This window comes from Trichechus manatus, unplaced genomic scaffold (genome assembly GCF_000243295.1).
Source record: "Trichechus manatus latirostris isolate Lorelei unplaced genomic scaffold, TriManLat1.0 scaffold00184, whole genome shotgun sequence".
Classification (NCBI taxonomy): domain Eukaryota; kingdom Metazoa; phylum Chordata; class Mammalia; order Sirenia; family Trichechidae; genus Trichechus; species Trichechus manatus.
Genome location: NW_004444120.1, coordinates 3070695 through 3097683, shown reverse-complemented (window position 1 = coordinate 3097683; position 26989 = coordinate 3070695).

Here is a 26989-nt window from a genome sequence, read left to right as displayed (position 1 = left end):
CTGTAGCTCACTGTAGCTCTCAACCACTGCACCACCAGGGTTCCTGAATAGAGCCTCTATGTGGGTTCAATAGAATGGGTCACCGCTCACCAAGGCTGATCTAGCTGTTGCTCTGAATGCTGCTGAAGCTAATCCTGAGCCCTTGATAATGGCACCATCCCTCAAGGAGACCAGCCAGCAGCTTGGCGGCAAATTAACTATATTACATCCCTTTTAGCAGTTCATCTTGATTGGAATTAACACGTATTCTGAGTAAGGGCTTATGTTTGCTCCTCCTGCAGGGTCTCATCCAGCATCACTGTCTGTGGGCTACTGACATGGGATCCTGGATGTTATCTCATTTGACTAAGGACATTGGACTTAAAACCATAGGAGATATAGCATTCCATACATGATCTTAAGATCACTGGTCCTATTACATACTGCTCTTCCCAGAGGTGCTGTTCTGATAGAATGATGAAACGGTTTAGTGAAAACAGCTCTCATGAAACCTGTTGAGGTGCCATCTTGGAGAGGATACCCTGAGAGGATGGGAGCTCCATTCTCTGAAATGCACTGTGCATCTTAAATCAACAAATACTATACGGTGTTGCATCTCCAATCAGTAGATAAGGAAGATAGAGTTGATTTACAGCTGGACTAGAAAAGCTCTATCTTTGTCTCAGGGGATGCCCATGTCTGTTTTTTGACTCTTAGTAGAGATAAGGACAGTGGGATTTATAATAGGCTGTTTAAAGTCTGAAACTCCCCTGGTGACTGCCAGGGTCGTTTTCTTTACTGATGGCCTTCAACTGGCCTAACAGGTTTGACAAGTCTGGCTTGATTACATAGCCAAGGGTACGTAAAACCCCACTGGGAACTTCTGCTTTGAGTTCTCCCAAAGCCAAGATTCCTCACACAGATCTTGGGGATTTAACCCAGATTCAGAGTACTGTTGTATGCAAGGAAGGACCGTGGGGAGTTGTGACTGGGATGTCTCTCAGACCTCCAACGCTTGCCTGTACTCTCCCTCTCTTGCTGCAGTCTGTCGTTTGCCTTTAAATAAAAGCCTTAAGTGAGTGTGCTCTGTGGAGGTGGGTGAGTCGTTTCACATATTGGAACTTGGACAATCTCTGCTGTAGAATACATGGGTGCGGGAACCAATGGATGAAGGCAGGAGTGGTGCCACTTATCGTCAATCCTCAGTGACCCGTTGGAGAAGTGTTTCCCATCTCCACAACTCTACAGCTTTAGAGATTTCTTCTTCCCAAAGAGGAAGAACTTCCACCAGAGGACACAGTAAGTGTTGCATCAAACCTTAAGCAGAAGCCCAGTCATTTTGGACTCTTGCCAGAAGACCAGCAGGCAAGGAGAGGTTTCACCATCCTGGGTTGCTGTTGTTGTTAGGTGCCATCGAGTTGATTCTCGACTCATAGTGACCCCATGTGACGGAGTAGAGCTGCCGTGTAGGGTTTTCTAGGCTGTAATCTTTACAAGAGCAGATCACCAGGTCTTTCTCCCACAGAGCCACTGGGTAGGTTCAAACTGCCAACCTTTCTGTTAGCAGTCCAGAGCTTAACTGTTGGGCTACCAGGGTTCTTTCACCATCCAGTGAGAGGTAATTAACCCTGATCATTGGGAGCAGGTAGGGTTCTGTTACACAGTTGTGGGGCGAGAAAGAATGTGTTTGGCACTCATGTGATCCACTTGGTTTCTTGATTCTTCCTTGCCCAGTTTTGATGGTAAATGAACGAGTACAATAGGCACATCCTGAGAAGGGAATGATGACTAGATTCTTAGACTCCTTGGGGTTGAGAGTCTGGATCACCCCACCTAGGTAAGCCGTGTAGGCCAGAAGAAGTAAAAGGAACCTAAAAGTGGCTGAGAGGAGAATGGTACTGAGTATCAGTTATGGTCTTGAGATCAGCTGCATGGTGGGTACAGTAGTTCATTTGACAAACCTTTCTTTTACAACTGTTTTTTTCCTCCTAATTGGTAAGTGATAAAAGGAGAAATTATTGCATGTAGAAAGGCCAGTTTAGCCTCAGGGCAAAGACCAAATTAATGATGTTTGTTTGAAGACACCTGTAATTGGATTAATGTGGTCCACTCTAACCCGTTCAGCTGAACAACAACACCAAAAATGGCTTTGAATTAAGAGACTAAAGGGCACGGTCCTAAGGAACCTACTAAACTAAAACAAAACAAAATAAGCCCAACAATAACAAAAAACCAGTCGACTGACTCATGGCAACCCCATGTGTGTCAGAATAGAACTCTGCTCCATAGGATTTTTAATGGCTGCTTTTTTGGAAGTAACTCCCCAGGCCTTTTTCCAAGGCTCCTCTGGGTAGAGTCAAACCTCCAGCCTTTCTATTAGCAGCCAAGTGCGTTAATCATTTGCACCAGCCAGGTACTACTAATAAACTCAAAGGACCTGTAATAAAGTCTAGAGAGAAAGGAATGTCTCAAAAAGAATTGTTGGTGTGACTTTTGGCGCAGAGAGTTGACTGGAATAAAAAACAAAAACACCAAAAACCAATACATGTTTTGGAGAAAAAATTATTGGCCAAAGTGCCACCAGCCTGCATTGAACAAAACAAAATAAAACAAACAAACAAAAAAACCCAACTGGGACTGTTTCTTTAGGATATAAAAGATCTTTGGGCCCTCAAATTTCCATAGGCAGAGGTGTGCTAAAAAAGGTGCTCATCTGCCAAGGAGAGCATGTTTCCCATTGTCTTCTTCAAATATGTCTAAGGAAGATAATAGAAAGGGAAGGATCTCCTAGAAGGTGGAGCCAAGAGCCACAGAGAAAAGTGGAATGGGAAAAATGGGGTCTGAGGATTAGTTGAGGGCTTCCCCAAACAACTAATGGAATTGGGGAGAGGAGAGAGACTCCGGGGCTGTGGGAGTAGTAGGGCCTCCCAGCCTCCCAGGCAGCCTCCTGAGAGCAGTAAAATCCCAGAGGGAATGGATGCATGGGGCTTGCAGAAGTGAAGGCATAGGGCTAGATAGGTCATTAATTCATTGTGAGATCCTGTTGACAGTCTGAGCTGTAACCTGTGTGGAAAAATGATTGATTACTTGAGGGCTGACCGAGCCCCCGGCCACTATGACCCCCTGTCTCCCTCACCCACGGCTTGGGTCTGTATAAGGTCCCAGAACTCTTGACTTGGTTTTGGGCTAAGAGAAGCCACACGTATGACTGAGGCTGAATTTCCCACCAGTCCAATAGCATTGAGACTGAGAGTTAAAATGATGAATGGAATAGAAAGAAATATTGCTTGTATAGTGTAGCTAATTGACTTAAGATTCCTACCCATTAAGAATTCATTCGTTCATTCATCCATCAACAGTTTACTGAGTAAGTACTCTGTGTCAGGCACTGAATCAGGATCTGGAAATACAGTAGTGAACAAAATCTCTGCTGTAGAGCTTACAGAATGATACATAGGATTGTGACATTTAGCTGCAAGTTTTAAAATAAAGTTGTTAGTTGTGGTGGAGTTGGCTCTGACTCATCATGACCCTATGTACAACAGAATGAAACCTTGCCTGGTTTCTTCATGATTGTTGGTATGCTCGAGTCAATTATTGCAGTCATTGTATATTTTGAAAATCTTCCAACCTAGGGGGTTCATCTTCCAGTATATCAGACAATATTCTATTGTGAGCCATAGGATTTTCATTGACTAATTTTTGAAAGTAGATTTCTAGGCCTTTCTTCCTAATCTGTCTTAGTCTGGAAGCTCTGCTGAAACCTCTCCACCATGGGTAACCCTGCTGGTATTTGAAATACCTGTGGCATAGCTTCTAGCATCATTTGTTGTTGTTAGGTGCCATTGAGTCGGTTCTGACTCATAGCGATGCTATGTACAACAGAACGAGATGCTGTCCTGTCCTGCATCATCCTCACAATAGTTGCTATGCTTGAGTTCATCTTTGCAGCTGCTGTGTTGGTCCGTCTTGTTGAGGGTCTTCCTCTCTTTTGCTGACCCTGTACTTTACTAAGCATAATGTCCTTCTCCAGGGACTAGTTCCCCTGATAACATGTCCAAAGTGACATCTTTGCTTTTTAACACTTTAAAGAGGTCTTTTGCAGCACATTTGTCCAGTGCAATGCATCGTTTGATTTCTTGACTGCTGCTTCCACAGGCATTGACATAGGTGTTGACAACTTCAAACTTTTCTGCATTTATCATGATGTTGCTTATCGGTCTAGTTGTGAGGATTTTTGTTTTCTTTACCTTGAGGTGTAATCCATACCGAAAGCTGTTGTCTTTGATCTTCATCAGTAAATGCTTCAAGTCCTCTTTACTTTCAGCAAGCAAGGCTGTGTCATCTGTATATCACAGGTTGTTAATGCGTTTTCCTCCAATCCTGATGCGACGCTCTTCCTTGTATAGCCCATTTTCTTGGATTATTTGCTCAGCAAATACGTGTGGTGAAAGGATACAATCCCGATGCACACCTTTCCTGATTTTAAACCACGCAGTATTCCCTTGTTCTGTTCTAATGATTGCCTCTTGGTCTATGTACGTGTTCCTCATGAGCACAATTAAGTGTTCTGGAATTTCCATTCTTCGAAATGTTAACCATAATTTGTTATGATCCACCAGTCTAATTCCTTTGCGTAGTCAATAAGCCACAGGTAAACATCTTTCTGGTGTCCTCTGCTTTCAGCCAAGATCCATCTGACATCAGCAATGATATCCCTTGTTCCATGTCCTCTTCTGAATCTGGCTTGAATTGCTGGTAGTTCCCTGTTGATGGACTGCTGCAACTGCTTTTGAATGATCTTCAGCAAAATTTTGCTTGTGTGTGATATTAATGATAGAGTTAGATAATTTCTGCAATTGGTTGGATCACCTTTCTTTGGAATTGGCACCAATGTGGATCCCTTCCAGTTGGTTGGCCAGGTAGCTGTCTTCCATATTTCTTGGCATAGACTAGTGTGCGCCTCCAGCCCTGCATTCGCCTGTTGAAACATTTCAGTTGGTATTCTGTCAATTCCTGGAGCCTTGTTTTTGTCTAATACCTTCAGTGCAGCTTGGACTTCTTCGTTTAATACCGTCGGTTCTTGATCATATGCTACCTTCTGAAATGGTTGAACGTCGACCCATTCTTTTTGGTACAGTGACTCTGTGTATTCCGTTCATCTTTTGATGCGTCCTGTGTCATTCAATATTTTGCCCATAGAATCCTTCAGTATTGCAACTCGAGTACTGAATTTTTGTTTCAGTTCTTTCAGCTTGATAAATGCCAAGTGTGTTCTTCCCTTTTTGCTTTCTAATTCCAGGTCTTGGCATATTTCATTATAGTATTTTACTTTGTCTTCTCGCGCTGCCCTTTGAAATCTTACGTTCAGCTCTTTTACTTCATCGTTCCTTATATTCGCTTTAGCTGCTCTACATTCAAAAGCAAATTTCAGGGTCTTTTCTGACGTGCATTTTGGTCTTTTCTTTCTTTCTTGTCTTTTTAATGACCCTTTGCTTTCTTCATGTATGATGTCCTTTGTGTCTTCCTACAACTTGTCTGGTCTTTAGTCGTTAATGTTCAGTGCATCAAATCTAGTCTTGAGATCGTCTCTAAACTCATATGGGATATGCTCAAGGTTGTATTTTGGCTCTTGTGGACTTCTTTTAATTTTCTTCAGCTTCAACTTGAACTTGAACTGGAGCAATTGCTAGTCTGTTCTGCAGTCAATCCCTGGCCTTTTTCTTTTCTTTTTTTTTTTTGTGGAGACAATTCCATAAATCTTTTTTTTTTAATTAGGGTTTTTATTTTTATTTTTTCCCATACAGAATTTACGCATACATTGTTATATGACTCTAATTGCTCTCCACATACTGTGACAGCACACTCCTCCTTACTGCCCCTGATTCCCCATGTCCATTCAACCAGCTCCTAACCCTCTTTGCCTTCCCATCTCACCTCCGGACAGAAGCTGCCTGTTTAGTCTCTTGTATCTACTTGAGCTAAGAGGCACACTCCTCATGAGTATCACTTTGTGTCCCACAGTCCAGTCCAATCCGTGTCTGAAGAGTTGGCCTCGGAAATTGTTTTAGTTCTGGGCTGATAGAGAATCCGGGGGCCATGCTTTCCGGGGTTCCTCCAGTCTCAGACCATTAAGTCTGGTCTTCTTACTAGAATTTGAGTTCTGCACCCCACCTTCTCCTACTCCATCCGGGACTGTCTATTGTGTTCCCTGTCAAGGTGGTCATTGTTGGTAGCCGGGCACCATCTAGTTCTTCTGGTCTCAGGCTGATGAAGTCTCTGGTTTATGTGGCCGTTTCTGTCTATTGGGCTAGTACTTTCCTTGTGTCCCTGGCCTTCTTCTGACTGATGATATTGAACTTCTCCATCTAGCATCATAGCAACATAGCATCTAGCTTCATACCAACATGCAAACCACCACAGTATGGCAAACTGACAGATGGGTGGTAGTTGAAATGAAGTAGAGCACATATATTGGCATGATATCCTATTTACATGTCACACATCCATATTAAAATAATACTAACAAGGAGGTAGGTATTATGTAGTTATATTGTTCCTAGAACTAGGTATAGATAACATTGGGAGAGTATTTTCTCTAAGGCAGGCTGGTTACATAGCTATCAGGATAAGCATTCTTCAGCTAATTGGAATTTGAAATGAAACATAAACATTAAAATGTAATAGGATTATACCTGATTGAAGACATTAGGATATTTATCTCCCCCAGTAGCTCTCAGGAGCCCTGGTGACACACTGGTTAAGCACTCAGCTGCTAACCCAAAGGTCGGAAGTTCAAACCCACCAGCCACTCTGGGGGAGAAAGATGTGGTAGTCTGTTTCCGTAAAGATTTACAGCCTTGTAAACCCTATGGGGCAGTTCTACTCTGTCTTACAGCGTCACTATGAGTCAGAATTGACTCAACAGCAGTGGGTTTGGTGGCGAGTTATTAACTCTCAGAGTTGGAGAGCTCTGGTGGTTAAGATTCAATTTAATTTCTTCAGAAAAGAGATTAAATAGAATCTTCCAAATATAAGCAAGATTCTTTGTGTTACTCTGGCCTTCCCCACAGCCCGACTCAACCCAGAAATCCCACAGAAAATATCACTGTGTTTTAAATTGTATCAGAAACACTACAGAATTTTTGCTACATGCTGTCTCTTAGAAAATGGACAGATACTGCTAATGTGAGTCTTGTCAGGTAAAGGTCTGGTTTTTCCCCTCCAAACACTAAAAAGACAGACTACCTAAATAAAACAAACAACAGAATTAATTATACACGTATAGGATTTTCTTAGCTATAATCTTTACAGAAGCAGATTGGCAGACCTTTCTTCCACAGCACCACTGGGTAGGTTTGAACCGCCAATCTTCAGGTTGGTAGTCAGGTGCAGACTGTTTGCGCCAGCCAGGGACCTCATACAAAGTATAATGTGGTAATAGTACGACATTTAGGATGCAGTTCTATTTCTTCCTTTTTTTAAGGTCAATGCCACTACAGTTCATCAGAGGAAAATTAGGTAGAAAAATATTTTCCTCTCAGAACATTGAGGAAACGGATGAGGAGAGGGGAGAATATGGCAGGGAGTAAATATGGTAGGCCCAAAATAGCGTTAATATATTTCCACATCTAAAATTACTTACACCCAACTGCTTTTTTGATAAAGAACCCCAATAATTATTGGAATTTAACGACAAGTAATGCAGATTGCTTTGTGTGAGGTTACTATTTAATTTTAATTTTCCTTAGAAATGACTTTCAAATAGAATGTCTGTGTGCTCTTGAGGGTATTGTACTGGCTCATCTCTTTCAAACTATTTTTGGGGAAGAACTATAATTTTTCTTATTTATATTTTCTTGGTGTATATGATTGTGCTGGATTTGGTTATTCTGTTGTTTTGTTGAAATAACAATATTAATGAGCAGATTTGTCCCCATGGAAACCCTTCTAAGTTCAGAGGGAGGCTTCCTTTGGGCTACTTTTATTTACTTAGTGGACTGTTCCGAGGGCCAGCTATGATGCATATGTAAGTAAGGTGATACAGGTCATGAAAATGTATGAAAATCCAGTGGCCTGAGGACAATAAAGTGAATTGATTTAATAATCTTAATAATTAAGTTCCAGTGGTTGATTTTCAATCCCTTGTCAGTATGGGTTGGTCAGTGAAATAATAACTGGTTTTTCATACTGAAATTGATTTGCATTTTTTAAGAGCATCTTGTAAGCTTGGCTGCTTGGGTTAATAACAAAGATACTTTCTTAACTTCTACTTCATTGACTGAATCTTAACTGATAGTGTTTCTGAGCACCGTTATTTCCTATTCATTCTCCCTGCAACTTCCTGGGATCCCAGCAATTATGAAAATTCTCCTTTCTGCCATTTTCACAGCACCTTCAGCATTTATGAGGCCAACATCATCAGCTTTCAAAGCTGTCTGGGACTTTCAGGTCATAATCCCAGATCCTACAAGGCTGTAGCTCTGTCTTGGTTCCTTAGGGGATTGCTAGCCTTCCTCAGAGATTCAAGAAATGTGTCTGGCACATAAACTCCAAAAAACCCATTGCCGTCGAGTTGATTCTGACTGGTAGCTACTCTATAGGACAGAGTAGAACTGCCCCCATAGGATTTCCAAGGAGTGGCTGGTGGATTCAAACTGCTGACCTTTTGGTTAGCAGCCATAGCTCTTAACCACCGAGCCACCAAGGTTCCTAGATGTAGTGTTTAATATTTTGAGTAATTAATAAATTCACATGGTTCAGAAACCAGAAAGTGTAAGACTGATAGTGAAGTCTCCTTCTTACCCCGTCCCCCATTATCTTCTTATCTACATTTCCATGATAACACAGAGAATCCTTGTTAATAGTTTTTATGTTCCCTGCTAGAGTTTCTTAATGTATGTAGTAAGTGCTCTATAGATAAATTGAGAGGTTTTCAACTTTTAAGAGCCAAATTTCTTGTAATCTATATATGCTCACTAAACCCATTGCCATCAAGTTGATTCTTAACTCATAGTGACCCTGTCGGATGGAGTAGAACTGCCAGTAGGATTTCCAAGGCTATGCTCTTTACAGAAGCAGACTGCTACATCTTTCGCCCGTGGAGTGACTGGTGGGCTCCAACTGTTGAACTTCCCGTTAGCAGCCAAGTGTGTAATGACTGCACCGTGAGGGCTCCATATGCTCATTATCTCCATCTAACTTTTCAACAAACTGCAGCCAGTCATTACTCCACCAGAACTTCTTTTGCTAAGATCACCAACGGACACTTTTTGGGTCTCATTTTACTTGGCTTATCTGTTGATTCATGGACTGCCAGAAGAACAAACAGAAGAATGCTCGTTAGAAGCGAGGATGGTGAGACTTCATCTCATATACTTTGGACATGTTATCAGGAGGGACCAGTCCCTGGAGAAGGACATCATGCTTGATACAGTAGAGGGTCAGTGAAAAAGAGGAAGACCCTCAACGAGATGGATTGACACAATGGCTGCAACAATGAGCTTAAGCATAACGAGGATTGTGAGGATGGTGCAGTGTTTCATTCTGTTGTGCGTAGGGTTGCTATGAGTGGGGAAAATGACTCAACGGCATCTAACAACAGCAACATCTGTTGATCACTCACATCCACCTAACCTCTCTCATCCCTTGACTTCTAATTCTAGTCTTTCTTGGTTTCCCTTCTACATTTTAGATGACTCCTTCTCCTTTTCTTCTTTTTTAGTGTGCTTCTTTTGTCTCCATTTATCCCTCACTTGGTATTTTAGGGGGAGCCCTGGTGATGCAGTAGTTAAGCGCTCAGCTGCTAACCCAAAAGTCGGTGGTTCAAACCCACCAGCCGCTCAGCAGGAGAAAGATGTGGCATTCTTCTGCTTCCATAAAGATTACAGCCTTGGAAACCCCGTGGGGGCAGTTCTACTCTGTCCTGCAGGGTTGCTATAAGTCGGAATTGACTCAGTGGCAGTGGGTTTGGGTTTTGGTATTTTAGAATTCTCTCCTCCATTCTCCTCTTGTTTAATTCTGCACATTCTTCAAGGGTAATTTTCAAAATCTCTAAGAGCAATCCAGAGGTTCCCAACTGGATTTCAGATACATATTTTCATCCGCTTATTGGTAGTCTCTATTGGATGTCTCCTAGTGTGCTAAAATTCAGCATATTATGCTCTTCCTAGCCATTAAAAATAAGCAAATCTCCATCCCTCTTCCTTTATATTTTATCCTGGTTAATGGCACCACTCTCTACCTAACTGCTTACCTCTGACATCTGAGACTCTCTTCTCAGGAGATGCCTCCTCCTTGCTTTTTAAAAGCCAGTTGACTTCTAGAGGATTCTGACTCATGGGGACCCTACGCATGCAGAGTAGAACTGTACACCATAGGTTCTTCAAGGTTGTAACCTTTTGGAAGCAGATCGCCAGCCTTTCTTCCCAGGTACCTCACAGTAGGTTCAACCTGTCAACCTTTGGGTTAGTAGTCGAGAGCTTAACTGATTGTGCCATCCAGGGACTCTGCTTCTTGCTTAGACCTCCACATTTAAGAAAGTTCATTTTACTTCCTAAACATCTTTCCAATCTGCTGCTTCTTTAGATTAGCAAAACTACAGCCTCAGAACAGACCCTCATCATTCTTCTCCTGTACTAATATAATAGCCTCCTAAATGTTCTCCCTACTTCCTGTCTCACTTTTTTCCATTTGTCCCTCCATATCAGTGTCTGGGTGGTCTTTTTGTAATGTAACCCTTGATTATGTCATTCCCTGACTTCAGTTCTCTTGGCCTTGAGAAAAGATCTGAGTTCTTGAGTGTGAGGTGTAAGGTCCTTCATGCTTGGACTCTGCCTATATTTTTAACCTCATTCTCCACTGAAATTCCTCAGACTTAACGTACTTTCTTAGGCCCCCATGAAATGTCACGTCTCTGTTGTCTTTGCCTGCAATGCCCTTCTCTTGTTTTCTGCCTGGGCGCTATCTCTATGGTAAAGGACATCCTTTATCTGAGACTTCTCTCTTTTCTCATCCCAGCCCCAGCTCCAGCTAAGTGCCTTATGAGTATCTCAGCAGCAAGTGCTGGGCACATCATTTTATATCTCTGTATTTACTTATTCCGGAGTTGGAATCGACTCCATGGCAGGAAGTTTGGTTTGGTTTATTTACTTATTCAAGATCCAGTGGATCTTCTTTTTAATGAGCATAACACTCACTTTCACGCTTACAAATGGCTTTCTTAGATTTCATTTGATTTTCGTAGCACTCCTTTTGTCTTTATCTGAATTCCCTAAAAAACAGAGCCTGAGACAAAAGCTTATACGTTAATACTTTATTGAGAGTAGAATCCCAGGGTAGCAAGAGTGAGGAAAAAGGGAAGTAAAGCAAGGAAGGAGGGGAAGCAGATATAAAGCAGTGTATTATCAAGCTGGCCACTGCTCCACAAAGAGACATGGCCAGTTGCTCATCACAAGAGACATCCCCTGAGAGGTAGTATAGAACTACTGTGTCTCAGAACAGACTTAAGTTTGGGAAGGGGGAAAAGTAAGGAATTTATTTGTTAGTGGCTTCCCATTTCCTGTTTCTCATTGGTCAAAGTTCACCCAAGGTTGAACCCCAGGTTGGTTGTCTTACCTGGCCCCAGCAGCTGGAGAGCCAGATCCATGGGAGGTATGGTTAGGTAGAACTTGGATGCTGTAGCTGCTGTGGCTCTGTTGGGGTAGATATGAGGGAGGCTGACTGGAAGCCCAGCCCTCGCCTGTCAGAGAGATTGAGAGAGCTGATAGTGTGAGGAGATAAGTAATGGCTTTGGCTATGGGGTTCTCACTTGAGCAAGCAGCCAAGGTGGAGACGGGAGCAATAGGTTGCATCAAACAAATTTGGGATGGCACATAAACTGGGTAGAGTTCATCTGTGATTATTTTTTTTTTTGGGCCATAGAGTCAACTCTGACTCATGGTGACCCCATATATGTCAGAGTAGAACTGTGCTCCATCGGGTTTTTAATAGCTGCTTTTTTTGAAAATAGATTACTAGGCTTTTCCGTCCAGGTGCCTCTAAGTGGACTTGAACCACCAATCTTTTGTTTAGCAGCTAAGCACGTTAGTAATTTCCACTACCCAGGGGTTCCATCGAGGAGCCCTGGTGGTGCAGTGGTTAAGTGCTCGGATGCTAACCGAAAGGTAGGCGGTTCAAAGTCACCAGCTGCTCTGTGGGAGAAAAGACTTTGCAATCTTCTCCTGTAGAGATTACAGCCTAGGAAGCCCTCTGGGGCAGTTCTACTCTGTCCTTTAGGGTCAGTATGAGTCAGAATTGACTGGACAGCAAACACCACCACTACCAACAGAGTTTGTGCTCAAGGTATTTTTCCCTATACATTTTATGTGGCTTTGCACTGAACAAAGGTACTGCTCAAGTTTCTATCCTTTCTTTCTCTCCCCGCTAAAATGCTGATGACTTTTGATTTAGTGAATGTCATGGATTGAATTATGTCCCCCCCAAAAATGTGTGTATCAGTTTGGCTGGGCCATGATTCTTGGTATTGTGTGGTTGTCCTCCATTTTGTGATTATATTTTATGTTAAAGAGGATTAGGGTGGGATTGTAACATCACCCTTACCCAGGTCACATCCCTGACCCAATGTAAAGGGAGTTTCCCTGGGGTGTGGCCTGTACCACCTTTTATCTTATAAGAGATAAAAGGAAAGGGAAGCTAGCAGAGAGTTGGGGACCTCATACCACCAAGAAAGCAGTGCCAGGAGGAGAGTGTGTCCTTTGGACCTGGGGTTCCTGTGCAGAGAAGCTCCTAGTCCAGGGGAAGATTGATGAGAAGGACCTTCCTCCAGAGTCAACAGAGAAAGCCTTCCCCTGGAACTGACACCCTGAATTTGGACTTCTAGCCTACTAGACTGTGAGAAAATAAATTTCTCCTTGTTAAAGCCATCCACTTACGGTATTTCTGTTATAGCAGCACTAGATGACTAAGACGGTCAACAATTACCAGTCCAGCCTGGTATGTCCTAGTGAACGAGACAGAATGGTTTAGTAGTAGGAAGTCACATAAAGCAGATTTTTGAGAGTGAACAATTGCTGGTGAGATGTCCTCTTTAAAGGCCTCTGGAGGACAGTTGGAAGTGGGGAAAGTCCTTCAAACTTCAGGTCATATTTGTCCAAAAATCCTAGGAAGCTGCTGTGGGTTCAAACACTGATGATAAACCCAGAAGCACCAAATCCTGGACTTGTTAGTAGCCTATTTGATTGGTAGTTACCTAGTTTAAAAATCCTCAGATATATAAACAGTTCATTTAAAACAAAGGGACACTATTGCTTTATTTTGATGGATTCTTAGGATGTGATTACATTTGACAGTGGTAAGGAAGGCTCTGTGAGTGGAAAGTTGGAGGTGTGACAAATCTCAGGTAAACCCTATTGCCATTGAGGACACAAGCCCGTTCAGTAGCAACAGCTGAATAAAACCAAGGTGCCTATGCACCTATACCCTTCATCTTTGTGACTGTCTTATGTGTGTTGTTTCCCCCATTCACAAACGTTCTGGATGCTTGTCTTTGTGGGTAGATAGAAAGGGGGGATCTGGAGCAGCTGTGTCCTCCTCTATAGCCAGTGTTGGTGGTGTGGAAATTCCAAGTGGTGACAGCTGTGGAGGAAGACTCCAGATTCGTGGTGCCTGTGGCAAAGAAAGGAGAAAGGGGAACCAGCTAGCACGAAAGAGGGCAAGCAGTGTTGATAGCCTTGTGCATGGCTTCCTGATGCCAGTCTACCCTCTTCATTTTTTCTTTTCTTTTTTCGTAGAAAGTAACAGTGTTAAATAAAAAAATACTATTGCATTGAGCTGGGTCTAGTTGTAGGCTTAGGAGAGTTAGAACCTTCTCCTTTCTATTACTGTATTTTTACACAAATAATGCACGTGTTATATGTTTTTTGCCAACTGTGCAATCCCCTCATGTATTATATTTCCATTTTCCTAGGTGTGCGATGTGCATTGTTTACGTGGGCGCGTTATTTGTGAAAACACACAGTATGCGTATTTTTCTTACTCCCTCCTACTGCAGGCCAGGAAGCCTATATACCACCAGAAATAAAATAATAACAGCCAGTCCTTGCTGCTGGCTCTGTGCATGTGGTCAAGTAATTATTTGCAAGACTGCTGTTAGGGTGGGAGTAAGGTATTCTGAAGGTGTTTGCTAATAACGCAATCTCACGAGGTCATTTAGGGAGGCTGCAAGAGTGCAGGGCTCTGCGAGGTGTGAAAAGCAGTTCCACGAGTGGAATAAAGAGACTCTCTTAAATGATGACACGCAGAGATTACCTGCCCAGCCAAGCAAAGTATCTGGGTGCCAGAAAGCCACTGTTAAAGGGTCAGGCATTCTGTGGCACTTCCATGCCTTTTCAAAGCTGAGTTCAAGGTCTTTTTTCCATTTTCCAACAGGCATCTGGTTGAAGCTGCCAGGATTTCCTCACCCCTTTCTAGGGACCTGTCTCAGTCATCTAGTGCTACTACAACAGAAATACCACAAGTGGATGGTTTCAACAAAGAAAGTCCATTCTCTCACAATCCAGTAGGCTACAAGTCCAAATTCAGGGCATCAGCTCCAGGGGAACCCTTTCTCCATCGGCTCTGGAGGAAAGTCCATGTCATCAGTCTTCCTTTGGTGTGGGAGCTTCTCTGCGCAGAAACCTCAGGTCCAAAGGACACGCTCTGCTCCCAGCACTGCTTTCTTGGTGGTATGAGGTTCCCATGTGTCTCTGCTCGCCTCTCTCTTTTATATATCAAAAGAGATTGCATTAAGACGCTGATCTTGTCAACCTCATCAGTATAACCTCATCACAGTGATAGAATTTACAATACATGAGGAGATCACATATAATCTCATCATAGTGGTAGAGTTTACAACACATAAGGAGATCCCATCAGATAATGCAGTCATACAATACTGGGAATCATGACCTAGCCAAGGTGCTACACACATTTTTTGGGGGACACAATTCAATCCATGACAGGACCCTCATAGCAGACCCAAGGAATGTGGTGACTGAGAGAGGTGCCGGAATGCAAATGAAAAACTGGTCCACAGGCATTTGGAGAAGCAATGGTCTAAGTCACGTGGACACCCTACCAACTCTTTCCCATATTGGCACAGGGCAGCCCTGCACAGAGGCCTCCTCCCAGAGTCCCAAATAAGGAATGGAGCAAGGCTCCTTCTGTCCCCAGTGCTTCCCTTAGCCTGTCTAACACACTTCCTGGAAACTGGGAACACGTAGGGGGACTCCTGTTCCACCTCTGTCTCTTCTTCTCTGCCTTCCTGACTCCACAATCCCTTGGGTCTGGAAAGGGTGAATGTTTCCTCAACTTTCAGTCAGCCTAAATATGGTATAGTCCATCAGGTCTAGCCCTTGATACATTTAATGTGAGTTAAAAATTTAGAGAATCCTTTCTTTCTCATCTGTGTCTGTTTCCTAATATACTGCAATATTGCAAAATTCTCTTGAATGTTACAATTGGATAATAGCTCCTGCTGTTTCCATTCTTTCTTTGGTAGTCCTGATTCAACCCTCACCTTCCCCTCCCATGAGGATACTTTGGGTTTACTAGGAAGAACATCATGTTTCCAAAAAGGCAAAATAGAAGACCATAAAAAAAGAAGACGATAGTTGGGTGGGGGTTCCCCAGGAGAACTCAGGTAGCTAAGGAGTAAGTGGTGGGGTTATTAGAGTAGATAGCTCCTTTATCCAAGCAGGGATGAGTCACTGTTCTGTGTTTGAAAACACAGAAAGAGAACCAATGGGACCGCAAGAGAAGATAGGCACAGGAAAATGGTCAGGACTCAGAGGTCCCCACGGTCTCTATTGTATCAGTTGCCTAATTTGAGGACTATTTTTGTGGACCAGGAGGTGTCTGGACAAGTGATCAAGGAACATGATTCTTGCTAATGAGCCTCATGCCAGTGTTTAGGGCAGGGGCTGGAGTGGAGAAGTGGCCCGGGCAGGCTGACACTCTCTTGACGCATGCTGCTTTCTGGTTGCAGCTAAGAATGACACCTGCTCCTTCCCTGGGGTATCTTGTGAGGCAGAGACTCAAGTCAGTACAGCTGCTGCTCTGCAGGGCACCGTGATTTACTGCTGTAGCCTGAAACTGGGAGCAACCCTAGGCTCTCCCCTCCCCTTCCCTTTCCACGTTTGCCAATAGCCAACTGTACTAATTCCATCTCCCAGCTCTCTTTTGACTATGTCTTGCTTTTGTCTGTTTCCATTGCCTTAGACCAAACTATCATCTTTTTTGCCTGGATGATAGCAAGGGCTTCCCGAGAGTTTATTCCAAATCAAACTTGATTTCTTCTATTTTTCTTTCCACATTTCAGTCGGTGTGATCTCAATCAAGTCCCTCCACAGATAAAATCCTTCAGTGGATCCTTCCATTGTCCCATTGTTTAAAGATCTCTCCCTGTCTCTTTACCCTCACCTATACTTTGTCCACTCCTCTCAATACTTAAGATTGTTTCTAGTTCCTTGAACTTAGAACGTACGGTGCTTTTTTTTTTTTTTTTTTTAACTTTGCTTTTGCGCTGCAGTTTCACTTTGCCTGGAACACATCCCTGCTGTTCCTTCTCCAGTAACCCACCCAACAGGCAGTATCCAGCCAACTTCTATTCACTCTTTGGATTTTAGGATAAATATTTTTCCCCCAGTACAATTCTCAGAGAGTTATATGTGAGAGTTAATTAAATTATATTTAACTCATTGATGAGAAAGTCAGCAGAAACAATGAAGAAAGATCAAGATATGTACAAGATGTTTTGAAGAGTAAAGGCACCTCTGGGTAGGTTCAAATCACCAGTCTTTTGGTTAGTAGTCAAGTGCTTAACAATTTTTGTACCACCCTGGGATATGCCAAAATGCCAAAATAAAAGAACTAAGTTACATGCAAAGCTGGTTAATGTCCTACAGGATAATAAAGGCATAACTTTTCTTCTTATTTATATCACATCTTAACCAGATTAATCTGTAGTTTTCCAGGTCTGTAAAATGTCCCTTGTCAGTAGTGGATCTTTCTCTCTCTATCACCTGTCAATCAGTCAATCTACCTATCTATCTATCATCTATCTATCTACTGTTGAGACTATACGCAGCAGAAACATACACCAATTCAGCAATTTCTGCATGTACAATTCAGTGTCATTGATTACATTCTTCAAGTTGTGCAACCATTCTCATCCTCCTTTTCTAAATTGTTCCTCCTCCATTAACCTAAACTCACTGCCCCCTAACTTTCCTATCTGATCTTTCAAGTTTTTGTTGTCATTTTGATCCCATATAGACAGATCTTAAAAGAGCCATATGCTCAACACAGACATTCTTTACTAGCTAAGCTAAACTGTTGTTTGGTTTAAAGAAGTTTTCAAGGGATGTTTTTGGTTTAAGGTTTAAAGATTGTCTCAGGGCGATAGTTTTGGGGGTTCAACCAGCCTCAATGGCTCCAGGAAGTCTGGATTCCATGAGAATTTGAAATTCTGTTCTGTATTTTCCCCTATTGATCAAGATTGTTCCATAAAGTCTTTGATCAAAGTTTTCAAAAACGGTAGCCGGGCACCATCCATTTCTTCTGGTCTTAACAGCAAAGGAAGCAGTTGTTCATGGAGGCAATTAGGCACCATTCCATTTGGTGGTGAATTTTTTTAACTGACATTTTCTGAGAGAATCAGATGAAAGTCAACCAGGCTTATTAAAAATATGCTGTGGTATAATATAAAACTATCAAGCAATCATCATTTTGCCTTATTTCCAGGTTTGGAATAAATTATTCTTAATTCCAGCAAAGTCTTCCCTCCCTCCTCAGTCTAAATTAGACTCTCCTGACGTATGCTCCTGAAGTACCTATGCATACACTTTGTAGCATTTATCACAATCATAATTATTTGCATTTCTTTAATGTTCTCTGCTAGACTGTAAACCTCACGGGAGCAGGGACCTCCAGATTTATATATGTAGCTGTCTACAACAGTTTCAATTAAATGTCCTACAGGCATCTTAAAATTGAATAAAACTGAAATTGAACTCCTGATTATTCTATCTAGTAACAGATAGCTCCACATTCCACCCAGCTGTTCAATTCAAGGACATATATGATGTTCTTGTTTCCTCTCCTTCCTTAGTTATTACTATACTGGCAAGACTATTTGGTTCTACTTCTAAAATATATTACGAATCCATCCATTCTTTTTATTTCTACTACCATCACTCATCTCTTGCCTGGCCTACTGTGGTAGCTTATTTTTTATGATCTATAGTGGTATTGGAACCCTGGTGGTGCAGTGGTTAAGAGCTTGGCTGCTAACCAAAAGGTCGGCAGTTCGAATCCACCAGCTACTCCTTGGAAATCTTATGGGGCAGTTCTGCTCTGTCCTATAGGGTCTCTATGAGTCAGAAAAGACTCAACAGCAACGGGTTTGGTTTTTTTAATTTTTTTTAAATAGTGATGTTCCCCTCTGTCCTTTTTGATATTTGTAAGTTGCGTAATTTTTGACCCTAGTAAATCTGACTATAGGCCTATTAATTTTATTGATCTTTTGAAAGAAACAGCTTTTGGTTTTATTGGTTTTCTGAATTATTTTTATGTTTTCTGTATCATTGATTTAGATACTTTTATTTATAATTTCCTTATGTTTTCTTTGGGTTTAATTTGCTTTTCTTTTTCTAGTTTCTTATAGTAGCAGTTTAGAACATTGATTGTAGACCCTTCTTCTTTTCTAATATAAGCATTTAATGCTATATACAATTCTCCCTAAGAACTGTTTTAGCTACATTGTATAGATTTGATATGCTGTGTTTTCACTTATTCACTTATTTCTCTGTGATTTATTATTTGCTCCTTGGATTATTTAGAATTGTGTTTTTAAATTTCCAAATATTTGTGGGTTTTCCAGATAACATTCTGTTATTGAGTTTTCATTTTATTCAGTCGTGCTCAGAGAACATATTGTATATGATTTAAATTCTCTTAAATTTATTGAAGCTTGTTTTACAGCCAAAAATATAGTCTATCTTGGTGAATGTTCCATGTACACTTGGAAGGAATGTGTATTCTGCTGTTGCTGGATGTAATGTTCTATGAATGTTAATTATGTCTTCCATAGCTTCTAAATCTATTTGTCTGCTTGTGCTACCACTTACTAAAAGGAGGGTATTTAATCTCCAGTATATTTGTAGGTATTTCTGTTTCTCCTATCAATTACGTCAATTCTTGCTTTATGTATTTTCAGGCTCTGTAATTAGGTAATATGCTTTTAGGATTGTAATATCCTTTTGATGAATTGACCTCTTTATCTTTAAGAACTATTTCTGTTTATTCCTGGTAATACTTCTTGTCCTAAAAATCTGCTTAATCTGATATTGATACAGACACTTCAGCTTTCTTTTGTTTAGCATTTGCATGTTTTATCGTTTTTTTCTCCTTCCTATTTTAACCATCTGTGTCTTTATATTTAAAATAGATTTCTTCTTATAAACAACATATAGTTGTCTTTTTCAATATGACAATCTCTACTTTTTGTTTAAACCGTTTATATTTAATGTAATGCAGTTATTTATATGGTTAGGTTTAAATGTACCATCTTGTTATTTGTTTTCTATTTGTCTCAACTGCTCTTTGTTCCTTTCTTTCTTTTGCTTTTCCTGAGTTCTTTTTGATTTTTTTTTCTGATTTAATTTTATCTCCACTCTTGGCTTATAGTACTTTATTTTTTGTGGTGATTGTTCAAGGACATACAATATACCTTTTTAATGTATCATAGTCTATTTTCAAATTATACCATTTTACATATAATATAAAAATGTTACAACAGTATATTTCCTTTTCTCCCCTTCTTTCCTTTATGCTACTGTTATCATGTATGTTACTTCTACATATGCCATAAATCCCACGATAATTGTTATTCTTAATATAAAGTGTCAATTATTCTTTTTAACAACATTATTGAGCTATAATTGACATAAGCTGTCCGTATTTAAAGTGTATAATTTGATAACTTTTGATACAAGTATGTTATTGTTGTTAGTTGCTGTTGTGTTGAATTCAACTCATGGTGACCCCATATGTACAGAGTAGAACTGCTCCATAGGGTTTTCAAGGCTGTGACCTTTTGGAAGTAGATTGCCAGGCCTGTCTTCCGAGGTGCCCCTGAGTGGGTTTGAACCACCAGTCTTTCAGGCAGTAGTTGAACACTTAACCATTTGTACCACCCAGGGACTCCTCTGACATAAGTATACAGCTGTGAAACCAACACCACAGTCGAGATAATGATCATATTTATCAATCCTAAAAGTTTCTCATGCCCCTTGGGGATTCCCTTCCTGCTCTGCCCATCCCCTGTTGAGATGATCCTATGATTTTTTTTTTAATACCCTGTTAATGTGGTGAATTATATTCTCAATCCTTGAATCCTTTCCTCTGGTTCTTTCCCTGCCTTTGAGTAGTTTCCTCACACGTGTGCACTCATCAGTACTCAGCTGAATACTCGACAGCACCTGCTACAAGTCTCTGAACTCTGCCTTGTGAACTCTAGCCACCTTGGCCTTCTCGGACATCCAGCATTGGTTCTTCAACTCAGGGGGACTGCCAGGCTCTGCTTGGGCTCCCCCTACTCTGTGCTGTGGCCTGAAAATGGAAGGTTCTTGCTATAAAGGTAGCAATGTTCACACTCAAAGTTGGGAGAGTTATCTGTCAGAGGCTATGAGGAAGGGTGGGACAGGCAGGCATCAGAGAGATAGGATAAGTAGATTGAGGAGGTTGCAAGGCCAAGGGATAGTTACTTGGGGATGGGAAATTGGATCACGTATATAAACTTTAGGGAAGGAGACCAATAATACAAAGTTGGATCAAAGGAAGGAAATTAGCATGTACTGAGCGTAACACTGGCTGCACAGCCTGATACACAGGCAGTCCTCCAGCCAGCCCAGTAATGGTTTTGTCCCTAAACTCACTCTAGGTAATGTTTGAACCAGGCGTCTGCCTCCCTTCAGTGGCTCACTCTCCTCATGAAACTGGGTGACTGTTAGAGGCCCTTTCAACATTACTCTGCTACTGCCTAGGAGGGAGACACGTGTGAAGGCTCCAGAGGGCCCTGATCTACTCTTAGAATTGAGGCTCCTTTAAGAATTCCAGGATGCTCTTAAGTTGGTTAGGATGCCACACTCCACATTCTCGGCCACTGTATGTGACTGGCCCCACTCTCTTGCTGTGACTTCTGTAGAGAATCCTGCTTTCTTACTTGAATACTAGAACTCAGTTTCTTCCTAGGAAGAACACTCTTGTCAGGAGAGAAGAAGATGGCTAAACTGGACGGTACAGACGGGATGTGGAAGATCAGGCAGCTGGCCGTGAAGGTCCAACAAGAAGGAACAAGTGGAGCGGTGGCAACAACTGGGACCTCAGAGGGCAAGTCAGGGTATTGCAGATCCAGACAGGCAGTCAGCAGCCTGCATGAGGGATTGCTGACACCACAGAGGAAATAACGAAAATTAATTACTTTCCTGGGCACCCTATTACCTATCCCAGGTGCCCTGCCTATCACTGGCTTCTTGGATCTAGAGTTTTGGAACACAGAACCATTTGTCGTTGACAGTGACTGAATTATTCATGCATTCTTTGACTTAACAGCTTGTAGAAAAAACAATTCCAGTCTTTACACTCTTTTTAGGAGCTCTGGTTCCATTTGAATGGTGGGATCTCAAACTAATTAAGGTTAAAACAGGAACAGTGAGGGGAGTTGAGGGAGAGGACGTAGGGAGACTTCTTTGTGTTATGGAACTTAAAACATTATGTTTGGGGATAAATAATGAGGTAAGAAATAGGTATATAAACAGATTGGTTTTTCTTGAGTAAGCATGTGCTTCTTCTTGTGTCAGCATTTGATTGCTTTGGGATTATGCATAATGGTCTGTGTACATTGCTATCACTGCATTTCTATGTTATCTAATAATCATTCATTTATGGATCTGTCCCCCACACCAGATGAACTCCTTGTGGGTAAGAACTGAGTCTTATTAATCTCTGTATCCCCAGCACCTGGCAGTGATGAATGATAAAAGGTTCATCCCTTCTTTACCAAGCATGCGTTATTCCAAAAGTCCTTTGAATTAGAAATTCCTTCATAACAAGCATCATATCTTCTTTTTCTAGTGTAAGTAGGAAGCAACTCAGAACGGAAACTAATAAGCGTTTAGTGAATGTTGATGATGCTGATGATGACATCTAGTTTCCATGGCAACTGCACTTATCCTTACAGTGTTTCTTGGCCCATGTGAAATTTGGAAAAAATACACACTTCTTCCTACATTGTAAGAAAATCTTTTGTGTTACAGTGTAGCCGTCCACCTTATCCTCTTTCTACATGTGTCTATTCTAATTAAGTAAATCAATGGTCTACGTACTGTAGACTATAATGAGGTCAGGTTTAGGAATGGTGTTGGAAATGGAAAGGGAGGAAGGTAGAGGATAAGGGAGGTGGGTTGTTAAAAATATATGAATGACAAAACCGTTCCATCACAGTCTTGCTTGATTTTTTTAAATTTGTTTTTAGGCATTTTCCCACTATGACCCCCATAAATGCAACTAAATCCTACTCTCTTTAAAGTTGTTTAAGTTTCTGTATAGACCGTACTGAAAACTGTGGAAGAGGGATCTGAGCTCTTGCTGGAATGTGTCCATCCAGGGCACTAGTGCAGTGGTGCTGGTTGTTAAATATTGAAATACTTGGTCACTCTCACATCTGTCCCTCAGTGGGGACAGTCACAGTCAACGAGTTCTTATGTATCCTTCCAAAGACATTCTAGACTTATGTAAACTGATATGTAAATTTATATTCTTTTTCTGCTCGTCAGGTGGTGGCATATTATGTACCCTGCCCTGCGCCTTGAGATTTTGTACATGACAATGTATCCTATGTGTCGGTTGGTCAAGAGTTGCCTTATTTAATACCAGTACCAATACCAGTTGCTGTGAAGTTGATTTGGACTCATGATGATCCCATGTGTGTCAGAGCAGAACTGTGCTCTATAGGGTTTTCAATGGCTGATTTTTCAGATCACCAGGCCTTTCTTCCAAGGTACCTCTGGGTGGACTCAAACCTGCAACCTTTCAGTTAGCAGCTGAGCACATTAACCATTTGCACCACCTAGGGACTCCGTCTTATTTAATAGCTAGAGAATATTCCGTTATGTGGCTGAATTATTTATTAGTCAACTTTTGCTGGATAACAAGTAATCACAAAATATGAGTGGCAATTAACAGTAAATACTTATTACTTTCTCACCCATCTATGGATTGACTGAGGTAGCTTTGCTCCATATAGAAGGGCAGCAGATACCCAGGCTATGTTACTCTCATGACAATGACAGATGCATGAGTAAACAAGGCTAACCGTTTAAGCTCATTTCAAGCTTCTGTTCACATCGCATCTGATAACATGTCATTGGGCAAAGCAGTTTACATCACCAAGCCTGTAGGTGAGAAGTGAGAAAATATACCTCACCACCGTGAGGCCATGGCAAGGCCGTGGGTGTATGTTATTATTACAGGGTGTAGAATTGGGACCAATTCTGCAATCTACCATAAATACCATTTTGTTTTACCAGTTCTCTATGGATGGATATTTGCTTTTTGACCTTTTGCCTCTTAATATACTTTAAATTAATTCCAACTCTGAATTCCCCTTCCACTGAGATGATAGGAGTTCTACCTGTCATTATTGAGACTTACCATAGCCTCAGGTTGATGCCCTGGTACCAGGTTCACATACAGGTCAAATATCGGAGAAGCCCCTCTGACTCTCCCTTATTCATCCCAACTGGTTGCCATGGAGGCAGGGTCCACGAGACATGATCCTTTTAGGACTTGTGACAGTACCATTTCCGTGTCACAGGACTTCTGGCAAGGCTTGGACCCTGTGCTTCTAGCTCAACCTCCAATAACGTGACTTGTTTCATGAGAACCTTGACGTTACTTAGATGTGGGTTAATAAATGCGGAATCTTTTGAGACATGTTTTTCAGAAAAGGAAATGTAATCATAAAAGTTGGACTCTTTTTTTAAATTATTGCAACAGAGCATGTTAGGTAGTTTTGCTGCTGGAAAAATATTCAGATCAGATTGTAGAGTCGGAAGGTAAGTTATAGATTTGCTCTGGGTCTATGCATATCTGTGTACTAGGTGAGTTTCTCGGTGTATGGGAAGAATATTATTACATAGCGTATGTACATCCATGCATTTCTAAACCTGTACAGTCTTCATAAAAGAGAAATTGGAGGCAGAACGTGAAGAAATTGGCTGCAGTCATCTGCCATATTCACAAACATAACTTTGGGCTTTTCTAAGTGTATAGTTAAACTGTGGAGTCGATTCCAACTCATGGCGACCCCATGTGTGTCAGGGTTGAAGAACTGTGCTCTATAGGGTTTTCTGTGGCTGATTTTTCAGAAGTTGACCTCCAGGACTTTCTGCTGAGGAACCTCTGGTTGGACTTGAATTTCCAACCTTTTGGTTAGCAGCGAGCACGTTAACTGTACCACTTGGGGACGTGTAAGTATATGGTTACCTGCCTAGAATTCAGGAAATTACTCTGCCCTAACAGGCCGGGGTCATCTTCTATTTCTAAGAAGGATTGCTAAGAATAATCGATTCAGTCTTTTACTAATCCTATATTGAGCGCTTAACTAACCCCAAGCACTGGGGATGCGAAGGGGAGAAGGTACCGTTCCTCCCTCAGGGTGGTCGCAAGGGAGTGTGGCTGAACAAGCAAGCAGAGACTAGCCCTGTAGAGTTACAGATGTATTAATAGATGCTTGTGTTACAATTAGAAGATGTGTTATAAAGACACATCTTATGTGCAAGGTATGAAGTTGGCACCAAGGAGGGGTTGCCTAGACAGATTTCACATAAGAGGAGATGCATCAATAGGGTTTTGAAAAATGAACTAGACAGTGGAGGAAGGGTGTCCCAGGCATTAAGGATAGGAGCATGATTATAGTTGAGGCATGAACAGTATAGTGTGTCCAGGGAAGTTTAAGTAGTCAGGGATTAAGCTATGAAGAGGGTGGTTGGTGGCAAAATGAGTGTAAAAGGTTTAAGCATAGATGTGATCTTAGGTGGAGTCCTTGGGTGGTGCAAATGGTTAATGTGCTTGGCTGCTAACCAAAAGGTTGGACCCAGAGGTGCCTTGGAAGAAAGGCCTGGTGATCTTCCAAAAAATTATCCATTGAAAACCATGTGGAGTGCAGTTCAACTCTGACACGTGTGGGAGTGCCATGAGTAGGAGCTGACTCAGTGGCAACCTTTTTTTTTTTTTTTTCAAAACTGGTTTTTGATCTTCAGAGTTAAAACAGAGGAATAACATGACAGATCTAAGCTTTGGAAAGACCACTCTGGAAACAGTGTGGAGGATGGATTGAGTGGAGGCTGAGGGTTTGTGGGAAACCAATATAAACGCAGGAGACTATGGTAACATACTAATGGGAGTTAAGAGGTTTAAGAGGAGTATGGATCCCAGAGTGACTGAACTTAACGTATTTTAGGCAAATCCCGTCTTGTTGCTCTTTCACTTAAAATCCTTCAGTAGCTCCCATTGCCTTTAGCTCATCAGCTAGTATAACAAGGCCTTCCTTAAAGGGCCTTCAGCTACTCTTCCGCCTGTTTCCCAGCACCCCCCACCGCCATTTGCATCTTATGCTCCAATTCTCTTCAAGTCTAAACCTGACTAATTACCCTGAAATAAGCTACCCGTTTCTTACCCGATGAGCTTATGTTTATATTTCAAACCTTACTTAAGCATCACCTTCCCTGGGAAGTCACTTTGGATTCCCTCCCACCCCTGGTTTAGGTGCTGACCCATGTGCTCCGGGACACCTTGGGTTACTTTTATCGTTGAATTTAGTCCAGCATAGTGCAAACTGAATCCCCAAGTAAAGAGTGAACACTTTGAAGGCAGGAGCTGTGTCTTTTGCCTCTGAATCTCCAAAGTCGATTCCAACTCAGAGCACGGCTAGTGGATTCAAACTGCTGACCTTTTGGTTAACAGCTGAGCTCTTAACCCCTTTGCCACCAGGGCTCCTCTGAATCTCCAGTCCTAGAAATACATTGGCTTAATTGAGTATGCTCTCAATGAATACTTTCTGAGGGAATGAGTGAAGTGGTCCAACAATGCCTGGGATTCTTTATGCTCAAGTTCCACCTCTGCTGGGGTTGTTCGAATACACCAGAGGAGTATGATGTTAAAAGTTAGATTTCTGGAAAAGAGTCGGAACATGTAGTATTGTTGATAGGTCCAAATCTTAGAGGGATCATCTGCGTCAGGTCTTGGCAGATTTCCTTGGCTCACTCTAATCTGTTCCTTCACCCAACATATGTCTGAGTACTGCAACCTCGAGATGGTAATATTAAACACTACTTTGGACTAGAATCTTGCATCCCCATGTATGAAATTCATTTTATTTTATTCTGTTGAGATGTCTATGTAAGTTTAACTATGAATAACTGTTAAGAATTTATTATTACTAGTTATTGAAGAAATGACAGATGGGCTCAGGATCTCAGGAACCAGTAGAGAATAAAGGGAACCAAGAGTCAGCAAGAGGTGGAGGACAGTTAGGACAGAACATAAGGGTGTGAAGACAAGGGGTGTGAAGACAAGGGGTGTGAAGACAAGAAGAAAACATCCCACAGTGTTGAGTCACCTTTGGTTAGCCTCCTTATTGATTCAGGCAGTGGTTAACTTAAAACCATGGCCCTCTGGGAGGCCTTCGAATTACTGTAAAGGACTTGAAGTTCAAATGAAAACTTGTATTTTCTCCATCTAGATAGTAAAAATACCATTACTGGCTTGTGAAGGTTTCCATACCCTGTTCTCCAGATTGAGAAGAGATCTTGGTGAACTAGTAGTAGCTGCTCATCCTGGGCTGGAAGCACTAATTTAATGTTTGTATAGGAACTTGTAATGTACAAAGATCTTTTAATGACACTAATTT